General features: G+C 41.0%; 1 long non-coding RNA gene across 1 annotated transcript in view; it reads right to left on the bottom strand.

The window, feature by feature from the left end:
* LOC128424269 (uncharacterized) overlaps positions 1 to 7,011 on the bottom strand; it is a 127,964-nt gene extending 120,953 nt beyond the window's left edge. The window contains exon 1 of the long non-coding RNA XR_008332972.1: positions 6,826 to 7,011. This is a non-coding gene — a long non-coding RNA (uncharacterized LOC128424269). The remainder of the gene's footprint in view (positions 1 to 6,825) is intronic.
* Between the last annotated feature and the right edge of the window lie 16,306 nt (positions 7,012 to 23,317).

A 23,317-nucleotide genomic window follows, 5' to 3' on the forward strand; every position in this document is an offset into this window, starting at 1 on the left:
CTCTCTGCTGCTTACTGTAAAGCTAGGTGAACTGGCTACTGAACTGGAGGGGGACTTAAGATATATGCACGGTGACTATAACCTGTGAATCAGCTCTAAATTCAGAGATGCAAATCAAATGCATGAGCTAATTTGGAACTGAAATAGGGAAGCGTTTGACTCAGTACAGAGTCTGGGCTATGCCATGCTTCAATAAAATGTGCCAATAAAAGGACACAAGCATCAATGTGCAGTAATTTATTTCTCCTTGAGAATCAAGTATGATGTTTGGAACCCTGAATGAGTCACAGTTACTATCCACTTAGTTCTCCTCCAGGATTTTCACAGCTGTACAGCACCCCATGTACAGTGCTGAGCCTCAAGATTCAAACTATTTATATGTGTTTGTAGCTGGGGGGGACGGATAGTGCCATCTGTCGCTAATGTGACATTCTGAGTCCAAGGAGAGTCAAATTCAAGGTGTGAAATTTTAAGTTAGTGGAGAAGACTGTGTTGAAATTTCTATTTCAATGGATGGGTAGATAAATTAGATTTAGTTTAAACTGGTTCTGTTGAAACTGTTGCTGAAATAACCTACTTCCTCACTCACTATGCACCGGGATAGAGTATGCAATAATATGGAAACAATTGGGATGTCCCACTGTGCATACAGAAGGTTATAAGATAAAAGTGGCAAGAATTAACTAGTCTTCACATTCAATCTTCATCGGCACTTGCATTCTCAGACAGATATTTTTATGCAGCTTGTGAGACTTAGATACAGATGTAAACATTTAGATGTAGTATGTAACGTTTTTCTTTGTCATAGAAAAAACACTCATGATATTGGCTAGAGAGCTCCCAATATACAGGAAGGAGCTGCTGTATTCTGAATTACTCTGCAAAAATGTCTTAATGCTTTCCATAAAATCTGTACTAAAGAAGCACTGCAGATGGTTCCAGCATGATGATTCTTTGTAGAACTAAAAGGAGTGGGGGGAGAGAGACTCTCTGTGTTTCAAAGTGCCTTGCCCCACTCTGTGGCTTAGGAACTCCAAGGGACCTTGTTGGATGGCCCATTGGAGCTAGATATAAAAGTTTTCTGCAGGGGATTGCTAGGCACTAGTTCCACAGGCTTTGGGGCTACTATGATATGTAAAGATGCTGAATATTGTTAACTGGTCTTTTGGTAAGACTGATGCTCACTTTTTGATCTATTTTAAAGGAACTGTTAACATTATACTGCAGCAATTTTATGTCTTCTATTACCCACAACTCCCTCAGATGGGGGATATAGAGAAGGACCACAGATGCAGAACGCAGGGTCTGAATGGGTTCATGTGGGGAGAGAAGGACCTTGAGGTCTTGTTGTTCTGAGCTGCCTGAGGCTTTATAGGCAGAAAGCAGCACTTTGAATTGGATCCAGAAACTAACTGATAGCCAAGCCAGTTGTGCCAGAATTGGTGTTATGTGCTTAGGCTAAGTCTAGCCTAAGACCATCTTGCCCTAGTGAGCAAACAGTTTTCAAAGGCAGCCCCATGTGTAACACACTGCCATAATCTAACCTAGAGGTAACCAGAGTATAGACAACAGAAATTAGGCTATTCCTGTCCAGGCAGCAGCTTATCTCGGCCCCCAGTCAAAGCTTATGGAAGGCACTTTGCACTAATGAATTAACAAGATCCTCAATTGAAAGTAAATGGACCCAGAAGTAAGTGGACCCCTCTCCAAAGCTATGCACTTGTTGCTTCAGGGGGAGCGCAAGCCCATCCCAGTTTATCGGTTCTTATCCAGTCCATTATTGAGGCCAGACATTGGTCTAGTTCAGGGTTTCCCAAACTTGGGTCTCTAGCTGTTTTTGGACTACAGTTCCCATCATCCCTGACCACTGGTCCTGCTAGTTAGGTATGATGGGATCTGTAGTCCAACAACAGCTGGAGATCTAAGTTTGGGAAACACTGGTCTAGTTAGTACATCCACTGCCACACCTGCAGATGTGAAAGAAAAACAGAGCTGTGTATCATCAGTATATTGCTGACAGCACACTTCAAAATACTGAATGACCTCACTCAGTGGTCTCATGGAGATAAAATTGAACCCTGTGGCACCCCACACCAAAGTTTCCACAAACATAACTTTCTGAACATGGTCATGTAGAACTGGAATTATCGCAAAGCAGTGGCATCTACTCAGACAGCTGCTCCAGAAGAATACCATTGTTGATGGTATTGAAAGCCACTGAAAGATCAAGGGGGTGACACAAGGACACAATGCCCAGCTGTCTCTTCTGACAAAGGTCATCATACAGGGTAGCAAAGGCAGTTTCCATACCAAAATTGTACCTAAGCCGATCTAGAAAATTGGTTTCATCCAAGACAGCCTGTCCCTATGCCTTTAATTTTAAAGATTGCCATGGCCTTGATGGCAAGACAACATTTAATAGAGTATGAAAGCTAATATCATATTAATTACTCATTTCTTCAAGGTGCCATAGCATTTTTGTGTGCACAATTCTCTGTTGTCCATATTGTAACTTTTGATGGTTAAACTGAATCACAACTGCTCCATTTGAGAAATACTGTGCAAAGCATTACGTTTTGTTATTTGAAGTTTCATATGTACTCCTGGACTTTGGCAAATCAAAGAGCTGAAGTTTATGCTGTGAGAGAATCACGGAATTGTAGCGTTGGAAGGGACTGCGAGGGTCATCCAGTCCAACCCCCAGGAATCCTTTGCCCAAAGACATACACACACACTTAAACACCATTGTTGCAACGCTGGGTGAGCAACATTTCACTGAGGTTAATCTCAGAAGAATCTTGTGGTATTTTCACAACTGTGCTAAAGTCACTGATTCCATATAACTGCCCATTAAACATGCCTAGCGGTGCACCTGACGCTTAGAATTTACATTATGGATTTTGTTCTTAGAGGCAGCTGCAATCAGGGATATAATTTGCCAACAAATCACAAATAGAGGGGCAGGGGCGGGGGCAGAGATCAAAGTGTTTTGTTTGTCTTTTAATTGTACCTCCACTCAGCGTTTCCAAACTGAGCCAGAGTAGATTTTTCCTTCTTTTGTAAGGGGTTAACATTTTCATTTCAACAGTGCTGAATACTTATAAGGAAATGTTGAAATTTCCCAAGGGATGAAAATCCTGTTTTGCACAACCAGCTTTAATCAGACAAACCACACAACAGCCACCCTTCAGTGAGTGCAGTTTGCAACACCAAATGCAGCAAATCGCCTCCTTCCCCCAACTGCAAAAAAATCATTGTTTCAAAGAGCCTGAAGGAGTTAAACCAGCAGCTGAGGTACTAGCTCAGCCTTCATCAGCCTGGGGCATGGGATTACTGGGCTTTCCGTTGCCCTGTACTTGTCTGTATTAGCAGAGACTTTCAATTTAGAGAGTGACCTGATGTCAGACATTCTAATCCACCCAACAGGAACTGTCATGTCTACCTCACCTGGTTGAGCCTCGCTACATAAGCAGATTAGACAGCTGTCATGCACCAACTAGATAGCTCCTCAGACAGAAAGAAATGGCACACTAAACAAAGTCTGAAAGACGCTCACAGTGTATAAGTATTATGTATAGAGACACCCCTGGCCTTAACTGATTCGCTCACAAAGGGTGTCCAAATGGTTAAATTAGTTCTACAATAGACAGGAAGCTGAAAAGCAAAATATTCATAGCCAAAACATCCTGTCTTAAAAAAAAAAGCTGAAAATTTTGAATTTTTTGTCTCACAATATTGTGCAAACTCTCTCATTCATGCCATTTCAGCCACTCCTTCAGTAGACCATAGCCATAGACCAAAGCTGGACACATATATGAGAGTGGAGATTTGCCACGGCAGCCAGCCAGGTTTTGAAATGGGATTGCAAACACACAGGGATGCAAGTGCTGCCCCTTGATACATTTCAACAGCAATCAAATTAGAGGAAATAGGCACTCCCAGCGATAGCCAGCAACATACCTACCGGTATACTTGCAGAATTATAAACATTTTTACTGAAGCAAACTGTACAAGAATCATGTATATAAACTGTTATCAATAGAAATAAATTCCAGCATATAAACAGAGGGGCAACATACAACTCCAGATACGTTTTAGTAGTTTTGAGTTCTGGACAGCATACAGCAGTGCAGTGGTACATACTGCAAGGCAGTATACAACAGCACCTCCAATCAGTGGTGTAGTGGAAGGGGAATTTGGGGGAACGTGCAGTGGGATATTTTTCACAGCAGAAGTGATGACATAATTCACTAGAGTGCCTGTGAAATTTATGGTCCCTCCTTATTCTGGCAAGCGAATAAAGTGATAATAAGTTTCAAAGCAAGTATGAGAATCCATTTGGTTTGCATTTCTTAAAATTCTCCTTTGGAGCAATATTATGACGGCTACGTAACAGCAGGTTCCTGGTTTTCAAAATTTACCACTACACCAGTGTCTCTAATCTTCATATAATCCATTCACCCAAGGTTTCTTTCTTTTCTAGTGATCTGTAACTAGAGTCCTATCTAAAACCTCAAAAGGAAAAAAAGAAGTCTGGGTAAATGGATGCTGTCACTGGTCTAGAGATTGTAAAACTGTAAGAAGAGTTTTGAGATCAGGAAATTCTAGATATCAATCTTTACCAATCAAAGAAAAAACTGAATATTCAAAAGAAACATATTTAGACCAATGAAACATGCAGTAGTAAGCATGTAAAGAAGGAAACATTATAAAGAGGACTATATAAATGGCACCATTTCTCAGGCTCATGTATTCCTTCCTTCTCTTCCTCCTCCTCTCATGTGCTTAAATTTCCTCTGTCATTGTCAGGATTTGGCCACGGGCTGGACAAACCAGAAAGTGAGACTGAGGAACAAGCCAGAAGTCAAGCCTGAAGAATAGCCTGTTAGCAAATTCACTTAAGTAACACATAGCTCAGAGAGAAAAGAAATCCTAATAGCACTTTATTGAGGAACCTGAACAGAGTGTATAATTTGAGGAGAAAGGAAAAGTGAGGTTTTGTCTTTCTTAGCAGGGAGACTGTCACCAAACCTACAGAGGAAAACTCCCTTAGTACTACGCAGCCAATCAGGGCACAAACTGCCTCAGCAAACACCACACCACTCTGCGTGGTTCCTAAATAACACCTTCACCCCATTGCCCTCTTGGCTAGATGACTTAACACTAACAAAATTAACCCTTAAATTATGGGATAATCTTGGCTATTACCTTTCCAGCATAACCAAGGGTACAACAACACATCAGGAGTCAGGAAGACTATGTTATGCAAGCAAGACCCAACAGGAAAGGAAAGCCCTCTTATACTCATTCCTGCCAGGGAGAATCCAACGGCCATCTTGAATGGACAGAGTCAGCTCGAGGTTACTTCACTCAGAAACTGTCATCTGCAGTTCAGTTCAGCACATTCAACAGCTACATACAGATCCCAAGTTGCTACTGACGGTCACTTCTTATTGCTTTGTTTTTTGCAGATTGAGCAAAATATAGTTTGTGCTAACCCACAGTTTGTCTCAAAATCAAATTCAGAATCCCATTTCAAATTGTGAGATACGACAGGAAACCGATTTGACATTTTTAAATTTTATTTTTACTCCAAGAAGTCTACTTTCTTGCAGCCATTTTGAAACAAAGAAGTGTTGACAAAAAGTTGCCTGACAGTAAGCAGGGAGACCCATGCATGTAGCTGGCACAGATCCGCAGTGCTTGAAAAGAACTGTATAAAACTGCTGGAAACAGAAGCCAAACTTGAAAAAGACAGACAATCAGACAGACTTTGCGCAGGAAGTGGTTATGGGCAGGCAGAAGCAAAGCAGAGGAGTGTCCAAACGGTGGCACAGGAAGACAGTAAACATATTGGTAGGCTCAGATGCAGAAAAAAAACTTCAGAAACCTATTATTTACTATGGGTCATTCCACATACCCAAACTAGTGTGGCGAGATGAGAGTTGAGCTGTTCCATATGCTGAAGCCTTTATGCGATTTCCCCCCTGCCCAGCTAAAAACTTACTTTATATTTAGTGTGCAACCACCAAGTGCTCAATGTTCGCCCTATATTAAAAACACTCCACCAAATGCCAAGCCTTGTAGTGTCGAAAAGTTACTGATTTTCAAAATATTACAAATTTCCAAATATATACCTTATTTTCTTTGTCTGGAGCTAATAAGTAATGCGAGGCGAATGATTATATCTGTGCAGGGAAACTGCAGAATGAAATTTTCTCACTGAAGCAGTCAGTGAGTCTAGACAGCTGTGTGTTTGTTGTTTTTTTTCCCTCTGCTTGCAACAGAGGGTTTGTTGCCTCAAGGTCTGTGTTACTGGCTCAGTTAAGCATGCTCCAAAGCTTTTGGACCACTGTATATGTGCCGTAATCCCAAACAGGGAAACTTAATTACTGAGAACCGTGATCTGAATGGAAAAAGAAAACAACAGTAGGAAAACAGCCTACAGCAAAATTCATTACCTGTGGATTCGTTGTTAATGTCCTAGCAAACGTGTGCTGCTTAATATTTTATCTCCAGCTACTGCAGTTCTCTTTGCAAGCCCCAGAGAAAATGTGGCATTTTCCCATCAAACTCACTTCCAATATTTTGCATCTAAAGAACAAAGGAATTAGGAACTCCATGGAAACTCATATTTTCTTGCTCTGACCTTTTGTGATAACTGATACACAAGACTAGAGTTTTGGAGGTTAAAATTTACAGCTGCCCTTTCCCATCTTTGAGAAGCACAAAGCAAATGATTTTTGTCTGTGCTGAGGTAAACAAATGCTACTTATGTAGGAAAGGCTTATTGATTTGGCAAGGCCTGGGCCTTTGTTCTGTTACCTGAGTCAAATGAAGGTTGAAGGATATCATCTATTCTGCCTTGTTTTTAATAAAAACAACCATTTTTAATTAAGGCTGCAGCTTTAAAAGCTTATGCTAGGCTTCAGCATGACTTCTCCAGAGTGAGGAATTTTAAGAGAGCCACTTCCTGTTTCTGGTGGGTCCCTAGTTGAAAGCTTAACCAGCAGTAACAGCAGCAGGAAATTATGAACAATCTTGTTAAATTTCCCACAATGCCTCAGAGTGCCTGATGTATTGTTGCTTAAAGAGACTCTGAGACATTTAAATAGCAGCTCTTGGCATAGAGACCCAGGGCAGATGTAAAGTTTAGTGCGCCCTACCAGGGCAATGGGACCCCAACAGCCACTCAAGAGTACTGTGTTTTGACACTAGGCCTCAGAAAAGACCTGGCTTGGGACTCCTGTGTTTAAGGTCACATTTGGTTATTTCTGGCCAGCTATGTTATAAACATAATCCGGGTGGCACTGTGGGTTAAACCAGAGAGCCTAGGACTTGCTGATCAGAAGGTCGGCAGTTCGAATTCCCGTGATGGGGTGAGCTCCCGTTGCTCGGTCCCTGCTCCTGCCAACCTAGCAGTTCGAAAGCACATCAAGTTTAAATAGATAAATAGGAACCGCTCCGGTGGGAAGGTAAACGGCATTTCCGTGCGCTGCTCTGGTTCTCCAGAAGCGGCTTAGTCATGCTGGCCACATAACCCGGAAGCTGTACGCCGGCTCCCTCGGCCAATAAAGCGAGATGAGCGCCGCAACCCGAGTCGGTCACGATTGGACCTAATGGTCAGGGGTCCCTTTACCTTTACCTATGTTATAAAACATTAAACAATATGTCTACTGGTTTTGCATGCCCAAGGCACAAATACATATTTGCTTAATATTTTTTTTAACTGTTAGTGTCCTACTCATCATTTATTTGTTAGTACATTTTTATCCCCCTAGTACACCAAAGAGCTAAAGATGGCATGCACGGTTCTTCTGCTCTGCGTTTTATCCTCATAGCAGCCCTGGTGACTTTGAATGACTGATCCAAGGTCACTCAGTGACTTACATGGCTGAAGAGATCTTCGTCTCTCCTAGACTCAGCATCATTAGACAGATTTTGTTTGACTCCCACTTTCCACTAGGCCCAGCCAGTATGGGTTGCAGTCCAACACGGGTTTGGGCATAATGTTCAACTTTAATGTAGGGGCCACAGGTTTCCCAATCCTGTACTACAGAGATTTTATTGATTCATAGAAACAATTTAAAACTACCTTTTGGACCCGGTGGTTCACAACAATAAAAATTCAACCCTCATGTGGTGAAAACTGAGAACCATAAAATCACTTTAAAAATAAACAAACAAAACCCAGCAATGTTGACATACAGTTAAGGACCATTAAAAGCTGGGGGGGGGGGAATAGTCTTGACTGTTCACCCAAAAACAGAGGGACCAGTTGAACACCTCTTGAGAGGGTACTACCACAGAAAAGGCCCTATTTTATACTCCTGTTACTTTTGGCACCAGAACACAGAGCAGAGCCTGGAATATCCTTTCAGACTTTCACAGAACCCCATGGTATGAAAACTATAATGAAAACAAAACTCAAATCATTTAGCACAATAAATATATAAGAGCAGCATAGTCAAGGAGAAGAACAGAAAGCTCCATTAATGAAAGACCCTTATAAATTACATTAACGTTGAACATTATGCCCAAAAGTGGAGGAGGGAGAGAAGGAATAGGAGGCACAGTGGTCGTGCATACTGCCTTTACCCCAACACTGCCATGTGCACTTGTCCCATATGCTCTGCCCCCAATGATTGTTGATCATGCATGCAAGCTTTTTTGTAACATCTACACATTGTCAGCTTCAAAATGCCAGCCTGTATTCCCCCCGCCCTCATTTAATCCAGATTTACCCTTTCAAGGTAATAAAAGACCTGTTGCCAATGACACATTTTCAATATCTGGATGTGCATTGGGAATGTTAAGCTCCTGCCTGGAAGCACCCAGAGTAATGTTAAAAAGTAATGCCCATAAACAAAATAGCTGTTAACGTGATGGTACATTAAAACAAAATATTAACATCTCTTCTACCTTCTATGGTTTACTTTGCTGGGGCTGCTTCTTTCCTTTCGGACGATAAAAAAATATACTTCCCCAAATCTTTATGCTCTTGAATCGTTTTGATCTATTCCTCTTTCTAATGTACAGAAGGCCCTTTTGAATGCAGCTACTTCCAAGAATCTGTTTATGTGGGCCACTTTGTTTTTTAAAAGATGCAGATAAAATTGTGTTTGGTGTTGTTAAGCAGCCTGCTGCAGGGCAAGTGGCTGAACTACATGAGCTGTGGGAGTTCCATCCTAGAATGTGATACCTGAACTGAAGCTGGTTTTCTATAAGGAGGACAAGGGGAAAATAATAATCAGCTGGGCCAGTACTGGGAAAATGGCCAGGCAAGCATCTCCTAGGGGTAAGTAGCCAATCCAGGCTGTGCTGAATTATATCACTGTACTATTAATGCAACTCTGCAGATTCTTTATTGTCTTCTCTTCTAGATCACTCATATTCATTTAGCTTGTATCCCAGTGGTTCAAAAACTGCTTTCCAGTTATGGCACCAGATAATAGCACACAGTTCTCAATGCAGCCCCTTCAGCTTTTTTCATTCCTATGACCTATGCCAGGTGAATTTCAGACAATATATGGGGGTAGAATAAATACACATTTATATGTTTAAAAAACTTATATCCCACTTTTCACCACATGTCTCAAAGTGGCTTAAAAAAGATAAAGGTAAAGGACCCCTGACAGTTAAGTCCAGTCGCAGACGACTCTGGGGTTGCAATGCTCATCTCGCTTTACAGGCCAAGGGAGCCAGCGTTTGTCCACAGACAGTTTTTCCAGGTCACGTGGCCAGCATGACTAAGCCGCTTCTAGCGTAATGGAACACCGAAACCAGAGCAGCACACGGAAACGCCGTTTACCTTCCCGCCAGAGCAGTACCTATTTATCAACTTGCACTTTGGGCATGCTTTCGAACTGCTAGGTTGGCAGGAGCTGGGACTGAGCAACGGGAGCTCACCCTGTTGTGGGGATTCGAACCGCCAACCTTCTGAACGGCAAGCCCAAGAGGCTCAGTGGTTTAGACCACAGCGCCACCTGCGTCCTCCAAAGTGGCTTACAGAAACAATAAAAATAAAAATTACAGAATTAAATGAACAAATTTAAACATAAGAGAAAAGAGCATTCAAACAGCATTCATGGCCCAAAGGGTTTCTGAAATAAAAATGGTGGTGCCTAAAACTTGGGAAGGATGGTGCCTAGAACTTGATATCTAATGGTTTTTAAAACAATCTCATAACTATCCAGGGGTTTTAAAGAGAACAGGTTTCAGGTTTCTTTTCTAACAACAAAGGGAACACACTAGACCTGACCCATAAAGTGAAAAAAAGGCTTCAGGTGAAAGGGAGGAAAGGGTGAGGTCAGAGAAAACTAATTTTCTTAAATCTGATTGTCATACAATATATTGCCTCCCTCCCAGCAGTCAGAACGCCTGAACTTTCTGTCATTTGATAGCAGTAAGGAGAATTGGATGACTTCATTTCTTTAGCACATGTCTGGCCTAGGAAGGAAATACACAGATAAATAACTCATGGAATTAATTTGTCCTCCCATTTTACTCTTTCTCACTCTTCTCTGCCTGATACTCAGCAAAATTGTTGCTTTCCTGACTGGTTATCCAACCAGAAACATATACACACACACTTGTGTGTATTCACCTTCTGTAGCTATTAAAGATCCCACAAGCTTGCCCCAGGCGGCTGATTGTATAATTTGTCAGATGAATGGCACCAACTGCTCTTAAGGGCAGTGCACTCGCCTATCTGCCATGGATGGCAATAAATCTCTCCCAGCATCATCAGTCCTCAGGTGGACTTCATTGGATGTAGACATCTTATCAGCTGAGCACAGCCTCTCCTAATGGTGTGATAAATATTCCAGCCTCCGAGTATCACTATCAAGAGATTTAAATCAGACCTAGTACTTATTGCTGCTATTACTACAGAGTTAATGCCAATGACTCTTTCACTTATCTCTTTAACCAGAGATGGTGAATAGCCTTTTTATGTCTCCACTCCTGGTCACTGAAAGCAAAATTCATACAGAAATGGCCTCCTCATGAGCTCAGTGCTGAAATTTCTCAGGTGGGATGCAAAGAGTAGTTTATATCATTTTTTAGATGCAAGTTTCCACGATGAGACCATTTCTAAAAATAAAAATAGCGTTTTTTTTCAGACTATCAGGACTAAACAACGAGAGCACACTATCACATGCAGCAACAGTAATTAAGTAAGTAAGTACCGGTAAATCTTTTTCAGTCTGCAAAGTATTTTGCAGTGGAAAAAAATGCTTCTTGTATTATCCCTCTGACATAGGTCATTAACATAAATTCCTTATAGGGAGAAAAATCAAGATACTGTGTTGCAATGAATGATCTATAGTAATGCTGAAAAGAGAATATGTAAGAACCAAACTAGATATGAAGTTTATCACCTACTTGGCAGTACATACCTGCTTTTTTAATTCAATAGCAAGTGTGGGGAAGGGACATGGAGTAGAGGTACTGGGCAGGGGACTTCAACCCTTTTGTCGCTCTTGCAGTCCTGATTGGAATTGCCCCACCCTGGCCTTGCTATTTACAATGGGAGAAAAGCTCTGAGGTAAGTGGGGACAATTCCGATCAGGTCCAAGGCAAGGACAAATCTAAGGTTCATTCTTTATCATCAGCCCTGCATTTTCCACAGCTCTTTACATTTTCTGCTCTGAGCTCCTGTTCTAAAAACCAGGAATAGCCTGTCTAACTCTTCCAGCACACCCCCCCCCACACACATTACGTCTGTAGCATCTGATTTTAATCACAGACACTTCGTGCACTTCCAGTTTTAGAAATGGTTTTATTTTATTATTTTTCACACCTACAAATGACATAATGGAACTTTAACCTGCTTATAACATGGTTGAAAAACTGCTCAGCTGTACATCTCTAAGAACTTGCAAGACTCCAGCTAAAAGTACAGAGAACGTAAAGGACAATGAGCTGATTTAGTTGAGTTACCATTCAATAAGTAATAAAACTGCTGTATGATGTTATTTCCATTTGAGCCCTGAGACCAAAAGCTCCATTCTCGGTCATGCTTTAATATATAATAAAATTTAAGGTGGAGTAAAGCCACTGGGTGAAACTGGGACATGATGGCTTCCATTTTTAGGGCTTGGCTGGAGGCTCTTGGTCTCTGTGCCACACTATTTTTTCACATGCTTCTCAGGCCAAGTTTCCCAGTGGTGGAAAATGAATACAAGTCCTTTTTCTTCTTAATTTAGTTCCTGCGGTCATGTCATTTCGATTTAAGAAAGAATATAAGGTTCTTCTGAAGCCAGTATTACTTAAATACTTGTTTATAAATCAGTTGTTTCACTTTGTGATAAGGGCTGTCTTTGTTAATGAGACTCTACAGGATCACACCATTTGACTATTAGAGTTTCCAGCTGACCCAAAGAGGAAAATAAGAAAGTGTCACATGGATATCATGAGTATTGGAACTAAGCCAAGACACTAAGGGTACATTCAGACATGGGAATTGTTGTTTAAGGATTTAGATTTGCTGGACAGAGTGCCTGAAGAACTATGGGTGGAGGCTCGCAACATTATACAGGAGGCAGCAACTAAAACCATCCCAATGAAAAAGAAATGCAAGAAAGCAAAGTGGCTGTCCAACGAGGCCTTACAAATAGCGGGGGAGAGAAGGCAAGCAAAATGCGAGGGAGATAGTGAAAGATACAGGAAATTGAATGCAGATTTCCAAAGAATAGCAAGGAGAGACAAGAAGGCCTTCTTAAACGAGCAATGCAAAGAAATAGAGGAAAACAACAGAATGGGAAGAACCAGAGATCTGTTCAAGAAAATCGGAAATATGAAAGGAACATTTCGTACAAAGATTACCATAATAAAGGACAAAAGTGGTAAGGACCTAACAGAAGCAGAAGACATCAAGAAGAGGTGGCAAGAATACACAGAGGAATTATACCAGAAAGATATGGATGTCTCGTACACCCCAGGTAGTGTGATTGCTGACCTTGAGCCAGACATCCTGGAGAGTGAAGTCAAATGGGTCTTAGAAAGCACTGCAAATAACAAGGCCAGTGGAAGTGATGGTATTCCAGCTGAACTATTTAAAATTTTAAAAGATGATGCTGTTAAGGTGCTACACTCAATATGCCAGCAAGTTTGGAAAACTCAGCAGTGGCCAGAGGATTGGAGAAGATCAGTCTACATCCCAATCCCAAAGAAGGGCAGTGCCAAAGAATGCTCCAACTACCGCACAATTGCACTCATTTCACACGCTAGCAAGGTTATGCTTAAAATTCTACAAGGAAGGCTCAAGCAGTATGTGGACCGAGAACTCCCAGAAGTGCAAGCTGGATTTAGAAGAGGCAGAAGAACCAGAGACCAAATTGGAAACATGCGCTGGATTATGGAGAAAGCCAGAGAATTCCAGAAAGACATCTACTTCTGCTTCATTGACTATGCAAAAGCCTTTGACTGTGTCGACCACAGCAAACTATGGCAAGTTCTTAAAGAAATGGGAGTGCCTGATCACCTCATCTGTCTCCTGAGAAATCTCTATGTGGGATAAGAAGCTACAGTTAGAACTGGATATGGAACAACTGATTGGTTCAAAATTGGGAAAGGAGTACGACAAGGCTGTATAATGTCTCCCTGCTTATTTAACTTATATGCAGAATTCATCATGCGAAAGGCTGGGCTGGATGAATCCGAAGCCGGAATTAAGATTGCTGGAAGAAATATCAACAACCTCAGATATGCAGATGACACAACCTTGATGGCAGAAAGTGAGGAGGAATTAAAGAACCTTTTATTGAGGGTGAAAGAGGAGAGCGCAAAATATGGTCTGAAGCTCAACATCAAAAAAACAAAGATCATAGCCACTGGTCCCATCACCTCCTGGCAAATAGAAGGGGAAGAAATGGAGGTAGTAAGAGATTTTACTTTCTTGGGCTCCATGATCACTGCAGATGGTGACAGTAGTCACGAAATTAAAAGACGCCTGCTTCTTGGGAGAAAAGCAATGACAAACCTAGACAGCATCTTAAAAAGCAGAGACATCACCTTGCCAGCAAAGGTCCGTATAGTTAAAGCTATGGTTTTCCCAGTAGTGATGTATGGAAGTGAGAGCTGGACCATAAAGAAGGCTGATCGCCGAAGAATTGATGCTTTTGAATTATGGTGCTGGAGGAGACTCTTGAGAGTCCCATGGACTGCAAAAAGATCAAACGTATCCATTCTTAAGGAAATCAGCCCTGAGTGCTCACTGGAAGGACAGATCGTGAAGCTGAGGCTCCAATACTTTGGCCACCTCATGAGAAGAGAAGACTCCCTGGAAAAGACCCTGATGTTGGGAAAGATGGAGGGCACAAGGAGAAGGGGACGACAGAGGATGAGATGGTTGGATGGTGTTCTTGAAGCTACCAGCATGAGTTTGATCAAACTGCAGGAGGCAGTGGAGGACAGAAGTGCCTGGCGTGCTCTGGTCCATGGGGTCACGAAGAGTCGGACACGACTAAATGACTAAATTCCATAAATGTAAAAATAATGGAGTGATGAAGCTAATACCGTATATTCGTATATTCTAATTATACCGTATATTCTAATTATAAGTTTCTAAAAACCTTTGAACTGGACGCTTAAAAACATGGAATTGATAATATGAATATACTTCCAGTATTTATCATCAATACGATGTGCAGCAGAATTTATTCCCTATCAACCTGTACTGAGATGGCCTGCTGCATTTTTCAAGTGAGCAACAAAAAACATGTATTTTTCCTTCTTGCTTCTTTCTCTCCAACCCCCACCTAGTGCAGACACACATATGCTGCAATGTGGGATTTGAGAAAGTGTTTTTCTGAGCCTATCAGGAACACAGAGTGGGTGTTCCCGCTACCGCCTCCTGTCCATTTGGTTTTCTTCCATCCTTTCTTCTCTGGCCCAATTTCTGCTTTGAATTTAAACTGCACACTTGCAGCCAGATTTTCCGCACCAAGTACCGTCTAATATAATTCTGTGGTTCTGCCAATTCGAGTATAGTACATCACCAACTGAAACTCCCTCAACGCTGCCAGCCTTCCATCCAACAGCAAGCTATTGCCAAGCCTTGACAGCCTTGGAACCTCAGTTAGGCCTCAACTCTTCTACAAAACATCACTGCTGAGATACTGGATCGTTCATACTGTCTGCTAGCGATGTGCACAGTGCCATCATTTTAATGCTTTACAAATATGGTCTTACAAGTTGGGTGTCTTTAAAGTTGTATACTTTGTATGTTTGTCCCTGGTTCTAGCCAGGGGTAAAACAGAAGGAGTTTCTTCTATTTATAGTTACATCCCAGTCAGTGTAAGGTAAAGTTTTTTGGTAACAATGATTTAACTTTAAAACATTGTTACAATATAACTTTACCTCACAAAATTATGGTCTCTTCACAATCTTCCTCTTTATTTTTCAGCAGACATACGCACTAGTAGAATGTTTGGGGGTCATATTTGAATCACCCCCGAACCTTTGTGGTAGACTTTTGATTAAAGGGGACAGTCTCTTTTGCCATTGTCAGAGACTTTTAATTTGTCTTTCTTGCCTCCCTTTGCCTTCATCTCTCTCCTAAGATTAAAGCTTTCTATTATAAACATAATTCTTATAAAAGATAAGACTCTTTCCAGTATATCTTTATTAATCCTAGCTAAGATAACATTTGGAAGCAGACAGGGGGAAAAAGATTTATAAAGCGAGAGAGAGAAGACAGTTGCAGATCAGCACAGCAGGGACAGAGACTGATACACTGTGGGAAACTGTTAACAAAGAACTCTTAAGTTAAAAGTTACCTTACAAGTGAAATTTTACAATAACGTATGTTAGCCCAACACTCCTTTATGCTTCTTTGAGTGTGCATGTGCCTATGCGAATATTTCCCTTTTCATCCATTATGTAAATCTGTCTTTGGATTTTTCAAATTATATTATCTAGGCCAAATGAATAAAATTTTATTCTTGAAGTACCCCATTGGAATCAATAGATGGAAAAAGTCAGAACTCCATTGCATTTTGTATAGTATCAAAGGATGTTTGAAGCTTGGGACATTCTCCCCCCCTACTTTTACACCATGGTCCAGAAAACTCTTCAACTATGCACGCCTACCTATGTCAAACTTTTCAAACCAGAACACATCCATCTTTCAAAAATTGCAATTCTCTGGATTTTTTTGATGTAGTTTTCCTACCGCAAAATATGAACAAGAGTGAATAACTTAATAAAAATCAATGTATAAAACTACATTATATTAGTGGGAATGTGCTTGCAAAATGGATTATATTAGGAAAACACATAGAAATAGAAATATATTTGGAGAAATGTGCACTAACTGCATACATTCAACAGAAAAAAAATGATGTGAAAATGGAATGAAATAAACTTAGGTTGGGAAAATTAGAAACTCACGAGAAACTGTAACTGGAAGATTTATCCATCTCTATTCAATCCTTAATTCACTTATGTAGTAGATACACCTAAACTTTATTATGCCATGTGTCAGTCAAATGACACAGTGAGCCTCCCTGCCATTCATTCTTGCCAGCTACTGGAACTAGCATGAAGGCACTTCACATAATTTTATAGTCACACATGTTGGGAAGCTAATAAATGTTATGGCAGCACCATGTTGAAGTGGTTTGTAGCATCTTCTGTATTGTATTTGTTCAGATTGTATTTATTAAATCACACACACGAACTTGCTCCCAAAGTAGCTCAGGGCTACAAAAAACAAATCAGTGAAACAGCGCTTTAAAACACACACACATTTTAAAACAATCAAATATCCTCACATCTATTAATTTCTAGGTTGCCAGGATCATTGTATTTCAGCCATCAGATGTCTGGATGAACAGAAATATTTTAAAGTCTGCTGAATATTAATCATGAGAGTAACAGATCCACCTCACCAGAGAGAGCATGCGATCAATAAGGTCCTGTTGTGAGTCAGGACCAACCAAGCAGCACCCAATGGGGCCACCACCAAGGCATTCCCTGCCAATCAAAAGATCTGAGGTGGTTGATATATTAGTTTAGGTACTTACGTCCAAAACCATTATATAACTGTATACTAGTCCCACCACCTTAAATAGGGCCCAGTAGCTCACTAGCAGCCAATGCAGCAGTTTCAGGACCAGTGATGCACCGTCCTGCTCTATTCACCAACCTAGCAGCATTAATTCACCACAAGCTTCAGCTTCCAGACCATCTTCAAGGGCAGCCTCACACAGAGTACACTGCAGTAGTCCAGAAAGGCTGCACAAGGGGACTACAAGATATCAAACATTTCCCATGAAAGAGCTTACAAACACAGCTCAAGAACTAGGTCTTACAGTATTCTTAGATGCAGTGGGGCAAGAGGATGTCCTATATTTTTGCATTCATATTATTATTTTCTATTCTGCACTTTATATTATATGTTCAACAGGCCTGTCTATTTTATGGACATTGTTATGCTTTGTATACGGAATCCAGAGAACTGTAGTTTACTCATTACAGAGATACAACTACCAGCACCCTTAATATGCTACAGTTCCCAGAATTCTCTGGAGGGACATTTGCTTTAAACAGCCCGAGGAAGCCACCCCTGGACCAATTGTAAGTAAGACGGCAGGCAGGTGAGGGCTGTGACAGCCCTCTGAGGTCAGTGGAGCAGTTCCCTGTTTGGCCTCATAGACCAGACTCTACTGCTTACAGGCATATCTTAAGTGGCTCACAAACTATTATGATTCTACCACTAGATGACTGGAATAACATGCAGACCTGAATAATGTCCCTGGGACGCTATGTGCAGTTTTGCCACCACGACAACCTGAAATAAATGTGATTTATGGGATTATTCCATTTGTAGAATTGCTACAAAACAAATCTGCATTATGGGGCTGGCCCTTCTGAGGTAGAACACAATTGCCCATCCAGCCAAAATTAAGCACTTTAATTCCCATGATTTCAGTAGGAAGCTAATTCATGTGCTTACACCATTCCCATTGTTATCAACAGGTTTAAATATGCTTAATCTGCCTGAATCGTGCCCCATGTGTTTTTGGCAGGAGTAAAGAAATTATAAATAAATAAAACTCATTTATTTTCATAATGAAAGTACTGAGATAATTAAATAATTCCAGGAGTAATGAAACCTGCTTGATCTGCACTAATCGTGTTGGGCACAACATGCTCTAATCTACACCACAAGCAAAGATTGTAGATACTGTTACATGTTAATACCTAAATTAATCCTCCTTATTGAAGGATAAGATTCCTAGGGAATTTGCTTAATTCATTACTTTAAATTATTCTGGCTTCTCTAGGGGATAGCAATAAATGTGGTTGGTGGACTCCCATCCTTTCATTCCAGTGGGAAGTCATTAAACATTAAATAGTATGATGTTACCCCCAATTGAAATTATTTTAGTTTTGGAAATAAAATTACAAAAACAAATTCATCATTAAAAGGTTGGGCAAAAAGAATAGTCACAGCTGCAGGAGAAAGAGTATCTTCAAATGGACAGATAAAAGCCAATTTTGAGAATAGATCAGGACAAACATTTTCTTCTTATCTTGTAACTGAAGCAATGATATTTCGTGATCTTGGTGGTGCTTTCCTTTCAAGAAGTGCATATAAATCAGTGAGATTAAACAGTTTGAACTACGTACATTGGAATATATGTACTTGGGACTCAATCAGGTCCCCATGTGAACAGACAGCAGTGCTAAGGAGACAGCGCTAGTATGTCTGATGCAGAGAAGGCAAAAAAACAACAACAACAACCAAAAAACCCACACCAAAGCCCTGTAGGGAAAGGACTTGTCCTGCATGAAATGAATTAGAAGTTTCTGCATCTGGAAATACATTGCAATAAATCATGAAAGTAGGGACATCTCCAACACATCATCTGAATGCCCAAGGAACCACGCATCCCTCCTGTTGCATCTTTCTGGTCCACACTTATAAAGAAATTGAGCTGCTGTTTCATTATTTCTATCCTTAATGCAGTGGCAGCTGTTGTGGTGTGGAGCCATCAGCTGGAAGGGCACAGCAGTATGAGGACCAGCAGTACAAGGGCAGTGTGGGAGCATCAGTGAGAGCACTGCATTGGCTCTGCCAGTGGGTCCATACAGCCCTGACCTTCCTGCTATCCTACCTCACTCTGTCCAGACAAACTACAACACCACCAGTGTCAGAAGGGTGGTTGCACCACCACACCTTAATAGATTTTTCTATGGTAAAAGAATACAATGGTACCTCAGGTTACAAACGCTTTTGGTTACAAACTACACTAACCTGGAAGTAGTGCCTCAGATTTTGCAAGGGAAAGCTGAGTGCAGTCAGACATGCAATCTGAACTTTAAGAAGGCTGATTTCAAAAAGCTTGAGGAACTACTGGGTAAGGTCCCATAGTCAAACAAATTCAAAGAGAAGGGAGTCCAATATGGATGGGAGTTTCTTAAAGGTGAAATATTGAAGGCACAAAGGCAGACAATTCAAACAAGAAAGGACTTCCGGGTTAGCGCCAGAGACTTCCGGGTTAGCGCCAGAACTTCCGGGTTAGCGCCAGGACTTCCGGGTTAGCGCCAGCGCTGAATGGCGGATTTCTCCCGGAGCTCCGGGAGAGATCTGCTTCGCGGGTTCGGGTCCCGTAGCTCACGGCGGAGCAAGGACCCTCAAAAGTCACAGGCGCGTAGCCTGTGAACCGGAGACTCGGCGGGCACCTTTGCCCCCCCCCGACGTTGTGAAATAGCCTTTTTAAAGGCTATAGATCAGCGGAGGGTGCGTGGAGCGGTGCTGAGAGTCGCTTTCACCCAGCCTGCGAAGCGAAGCCGCGTCGCCATTAGCGGAGAGCGCTGACTTCTTCCGAAGATTTTGGATTAAAAAAGAGCAACTTTCCGTGAGTAGGATTGAGCTTGGCATTGAAAAATTGGACACTAAAATTAAGGAATTTGGGCACCGAGACGGATAAGCATTAAAAAGGAAGTCTGCTTTCCGTCCTGCAGCAAGATTAAAGCGAAAGACAGCTAAGCTGTAACTTTTGACAGGAGAGTTTATGAGCCAAGAAACCCAACACCAAGTAAAGAACTCCCCCCCCAGAAGGCAGGAGAGGGGGGGAAGAAGATTTTAAAGGGATCCCCTGCCTGTTTTAAAGGAGATTGAACTGTTTACCGCTGCTTATCTACCTGGGGGTCGGACTGCCGGAGGAAAGGAACCGGCTAAGGATGGTCGTTACAAAAAAGGTTAGAAAGTAACTGATATATAGACTTTGGTTACTCTCAACTTGAAACATCGTATTTGGCTACATAGTAAGTTACTTGCAGGACACTATTGATTTGGATCTTTTACAAAGAAAGGGACTTGGAGGGCTTTTGCTTTTTGGAAGTGTGGGAACAATTTAAAGTTTAGGAACTGACTTTACGCCCTCTAGAGGATTTGGACAGTTTCAGCAACCAAGTGGAATTTAAAACCTGAGAACTTCTCTCTATTGACAGCTTAAGAGTGTGGGAATGACCTTGAACGAAAGACTTTGTTATGGCAGATGGTAAATAGAAAGAAGATTCACAAGAAACAACTTTGAGATCTGGTAGACAATACAAAGTGGACTCTTCTATGCAAAGAAGGGCCTCTGTATCAGGGGCCTCGGGAACTGCAGCTGTCACAAAGGCAAGAGTGAAAACAATGTCTTCGGAAGAAGCGTTTACAAAGGCCTTGGGAAAAATAAGTGATTCTTTAGAGGAATTAAAGAAGCAAGGTGCTGAAACAAATAAGAAAATTGAAGAAATTTCTGGGAAAATTGATTTAAATACTAAAAGTATAACTGACCTCGGGAATAAAGTGAACTCTAACGCAGAAGCAATTGGGAAACTATTGGAAGATTCATCTACAACGCGAAAGATAGCTGAAGAAGCCAAGGAAATTGCTACTGCTGTTGAAGGGAAACTTCCACCGGTGTACAGGAAACTGGATGAGTATGAACTGACACTTTCTATGCAGGATATGCAACGCAAGGAGAAAAACCTAAGGATTAGACTTGTGCCGGAAAAGGAAGGAGACAACTTGGTGGATTATTTGACAAAAGAGTTTTCTGACTTCTGGAAGCAAGATTTGAAAGAAGAAGAGTTCAAAATAGAGAGTGCATTCAGGTTGGGAATAAGGCAAAGGAAGAATAGACCCAGAGATTGCTTGATAACTCTAAGATCCAAAGAAGAGAGAGATAAAATATTGAACCTGCACTACCAAACAACCCTTCGAATTGAGGATTTCCATATTGAGATCTTTAAAGATATCCCTAAAAGTATCTTGGATGCAAGAGGTCCTTACAAGGATCTGGTGACACTACTGAAGAGGAACTACATACTATTCAGGTGGGAGTTTCCCCAAGGCCTGTCTTTTAAATACAAGGGGAAGAAAAGAAGAATAAAAACAGTGAGTGATAAAGACAAGTTCCTGGGAGAACACGAAGAAGACCTACAGAAAGAGACCTATCCAGGAGAAGGACATCCTTCAAGACTAGATACGGACACAGAACCACCGACAAAGGACGAACAACAATTGGGAGCTGTAGGAGGAACTAAATAACCCCATCATGGCTTTGCAACTTCTAACTTGGAATTGTAATGGTCTAAACAATCCCCGAAAAAGGAAAAATATATTTCATGCTTTAAAGAAAGACCAATTGGACTTGATTTGTTTACAAGAGACCCACGTGACAAGAGCACATAGAAAACTGTTAATAAATAAGAGATTGGGACAAGAATTTATATCTTCAGACAAAGTAAAAAAAAGAGGAGTGGTGATCTACGTAAAGGAAAATTTGCAGCCGAAACAAATTTTTAAAGATGACCAAGGAAGATATCTGGCAATTGAAATTCAATCTCAAGGAGAAAAATTTTTGATAGTGGGGATATATGCACCAAATGAAGGGAAAGCAGAATTTTTTAAGAAGTTGCATGAGACTTTAATGGACTATATGGATTATAAACTGATTATGATGGGAGACATGAATGGAGTAGTTTCAACAAATATGGACAAAGCACAACGACAGGTAGTTACAAAAGACGGAAGACTACCAAAAACTTTTTTTGAAATGACTGACAATATGGATTTGATTGACATCTGGAGAACAAAACACCCATTAGAAAGACAGGGAACCTTCTTTTCTGAAGCCAAAATGACATGGACACGGATTGACCAAATTTGGGTGACTAGCAGTATGGCGTCGAACATAAAGAAAGTGGAAATCTGCCCAAAAACTTTCTCCGACCATAATGCAGTAAAGATGGTGATGAAGCAAACAACAACTGGCTCCTTCAGATGGAGAATGAATGACACCTTACTTAGAGACGAGGAGATTTGCAAGAAGGCCCAAAAAACTTTGAAAGATTATTTTGAAATTAACTTAAGGACTAAAGTAGAAAAAAGAATAGTATGGGACGCAAGTAAAGCCGTGATGAGAGGGTTTTTGATACAGCAAAATTCATTAAAGAAAAGAAAGCAAAATGAGAGGAAAGAGAAAATCTTGGAAAAGATAAAAGAAGGGGAAAGGAAACTAAGACTGAAGCCAAAATCGCAAGAGATTTTAAGAGAAATTAAATTGTATCAGACACAATATATGGAACTGATGAATCAAGAAATAGAATGGAAAATTAAACAAATGAGACAAAAGACTTTTGAATCTGCAGATAAATGTGGCAAGTTATTGGCTTGGCAAATAAAGAAGAGACAAAAACTCAACACGGTAACAAACTTAGAAGTGGAAGGAAAGAACATATGTAACCCAGTGGAAATTAGGAACTGTTTTCAGAGCTACTTTAGACAATTGTATACACAAGGGCCGCAGAAAGAAATGGACATACAACAATTCCTCGAGAAAAATGGGCTGAAAAAGATTTCGCAGGAAAGTAAGACTATTTTGAACCAGGAGATATCAGCACAGGAAATAGAAGATGCCATTCAAAGTATGACGTTGGGCAAATCACCTGGACCGGATGGACTGACTTCCAAATACTACAAAGTTTTGAAGGAAGGGCTTATACAACCTTTGAAGGAGGTCTGTAACGAGATCATGGAGGGGAGAAGGGCACCTGATACGTGGAGAGAGGCCTACATTACACTTATACCAAAGACAGAGACTGAAAAGACCCAACTTAAGAACTACCGACCCATCTCCTTACTAAATGTGGATTACAAAATCTTTGCTGATGTTTTAGCAAAGAGACTGAAAAGAGTTTTGATGGAGGAGATTCATGGAGACCAGGCGGGCTTTCTCCCGAAAAGGCATTTGTCGGACAATGTAAGGAATATAATTGACATTTTGGAGAAGTTGGAAGTGAACATAAACAC

The sequence above is a fragment of the Podarcis raffonei genome, chromosome 12 (assembly GCF_027172205.1).
Source record: "Podarcis raffonei isolate rPodRaf1 chromosome 12, rPodRaf1.pri, whole genome shotgun sequence".
In the NCBI taxonomy this organism is placed as follows: Eukaryota; Metazoa; Chordata; class Lepidosauria; order Squamata; family Lacertidae; genus Podarcis; species Podarcis raffonei.